The 2,664-nt window shown below is 40.8% G+C and overlaps 1 non-coding gene across 1 annotated transcript; it reads right to left on the bottom strand.

Moving 5' to 3' along the window:
* Positions 1–488: 488 nt before the first annotated feature.
* On the bottom strand, positions 489–607 carry LOC145395356 (5S ribosomal RNA). Its single transcript, XR_013896598.1, has one exon. It is a non-coding gene; the product is annotated as a 5S ribosomal RNA (ribosomal RNA).
* Between the last annotated feature and the right edge of the window lie 2,057 nt (positions 608–2,664).

The raw sequence follows: 2,664 nt of genomic DNA, 5'->3' as shown, positions 1-2,664 counted from the left end.
GGATGGCAAAATGGAAGACGGTATGATTTATTTTATCTGATTGTGGAGGGTAGATCCCATGAAGTACAGCCATGAGGGGAAATAATTTTATCTATCTATCGAGCTCTCTCTCTCTCTATCTATCTATCTATGCATCTATCTATCTAACTATCTATCTATCTATCTGTCTATAGGTGTGTGTCTGTGTGTTTATATATATATATATATATATATATATATATATATCACTTCGTTATATATATATATATATATATATATATATATATATATATATATATATATATATATATATATATATATATATATATATATATATATATATATATATATATATATATATATATATACATTTTTTTTTTTCTTTTTTTTCATTCATTGCCAGACGCCATGTATCCCAAACGGGGTGGCCAATGGCTTAAAGTTAATTGTTTTACAGGGAGAGGCACTAATCCTCCACCAATCCCACTTGACACGTAGGGAGAACGTTATGCCAACAGCATCTGGTGTTCCCAGGCAGTCATCCATCCAAGTACTAACCAGACCCAACGTTGCTTAACTTCGCTGATCGGACGGGAAGCGGTGTACTCAACGTGGTATGGCCGTTCGAAATATTATAAATACTGTATTATGCTTCCTATGATCTACACTGTCCCCATATAACTACTAGGCTCATAAATTGTCTTTGGACATAAAACAAATACAATGAGCTTTCAAAGCAGACAAACACACTGTATGTGTGTTTGAGTCTTGAAAAGATATGTTACTTTATTACATTCAGACCACATTTAGTAGTTTAATGGAATAAAGAATAAGATTTGCTCTGAGCTAATTTTTATTCAGAATCTTCCACAATACAATAAAGGCACCACAAAGAATTACGTGTCAATAGCAACCGATCTTGTCAAACTTCCAGTCACATCTGTCCTTAACTGACTCATTATATGACAAACTTCCATTCACATCTGTCATTAACCCTCTCATACACGACAGTTCAGCAAAAAATCCAACCACTCACATTTTTTTGATGCAGGTTGCATCCAACCAAATAGATTGTGGTATTTTTTCACCACGATTTTTGGTTGCATCATTCAACTTTTTCTCCTGCCCCCATTTGTAACCGTCCTGCTATGAAACCGCCGCATGTTACAAATGAACAAATGATCCTCCTAATGAAGAAAAAAAAAGAGAAAATAAATTACCATATTCTATCGTTAAGTGGTAGGTGGGGGCGCTCATCATCCACTCACTCGATGTAGTGCTGCTCCCAGGTGTCTGCCGTTTCCTCTCCTCCATCCTTCTTTTCTTCCATCCTCTTCTGTCTTTCTGTCATTATATATATATATATATATATATATATATATATATATATATATATATATATATATGTATACAGTATCTATATACATATACATATCATTTCGCTTCGTTTTTAGAGGCTCCAACATGCTTGCATGCGTCGGCCTTGGTCACCTAATGGCGGCTCTCCATGCTGCACGATCCATTGCAGCCTCCCTGTTCAATCCCTTAACCCTGAGGTCACACTTAATGACCTCGTCCCATGTCTTTCTCGGTCTACCCCTCGTAACCCCACCCCCAGTATTAACACTTCTCACCTTCCTCACGCAATTATCATCCCCCATCCTCTCCACATGTCCAAACCATCTCAATCTACATCTCCTCATCACAACACCAATACACTCCAGTCCCATCCTACCTCTCAACTCTTCCATCGTGAACCCAGCCCCCCTAGACCTTGGATGCAGGGACGCACCACACATCCACCTAATCATTGTCATTTCTGTACGTCTGAGCCGGCGAATATCCTCCTCCTTCACTGTCCAGGTCTCACTACCATACACCATTACACTCCTAACACATGCTGCATACAAAGACCCCTTAGCACGTAGGGAGAGTCCTCTCAGTGTCAGGAGAGGCAAGAGCTCCTTGAACTTCTTCCAACCACTTCTCACCCTAGCCACAGAGCTAGCTCCAGCCCCACCTTCAGCACACAACATGTCTCCCAAAAAACAAAACTCTTCCACACACTCAAGAGATTCACCAGCAAGTTCAATTCTTTCACGTCTGACAATCTCCACCAGCTCTCCCGGACATGCCGTACACATAAAATCAGCATTATCTCGCAGTCTACCTCTGATACCATTACATCTCTTATGCACCCATTTATCACAAACACCGCACAAGATGGAATTACTTCCCACGGCCTTGTGGCAAACTGCACATGACCACTCTCCCTCGTCTTTGACAGTACGCCACCAACCCTAGATATCATCACTTTTGTTTTATCTGCATTCACCCTTAAGTCCTTGTGCCCCATACCATCACTCCACTTCCTAAACCTTTCCTCCGCCTCCCTTTCGTTCTCTGCAATCAACACCAAATCATCAGCATACAACTCCCACGGAAATCCGTTTCTAAAGTCACGTGAAAGGGCTTCAAGTACCATGATAAACAACATGGGACTCAAAACTGACCCCTGATGCACACCAACATTCACGGAAAACTCATCACTCAAATCTCCATTCACTCTTACCTGGGTGTGAGGATCCACATACATAGCCATAACCACCCTAACCAGCCACTCCTCCAAGCCAAGCTTTCTCATTGCCCACTTCACCACCTCTCTAGGGACTCTGTCAAAGGCCT

This window comes from Coenobita brevimanus, chromosome 30, assembly GCF_032717465.1.
Source record: "Coenobita brevimanus isolate Jiangsu-jjx chromosome 30, ASM3271746v2, whole genome shotgun sequence".
In the NCBI taxonomy this organism is placed as follows: domain Eukaryota; kingdom Metazoa; phylum Arthropoda; class Malacostraca; order Decapoda; family Coenobitidae; genus Coenobita; species Coenobita brevimanus.
The sequence above is the reverse complement of the archived record's forward strand: the minus strand, read 5'-3'. Positions and strand labels throughout refer to the sequence as shown.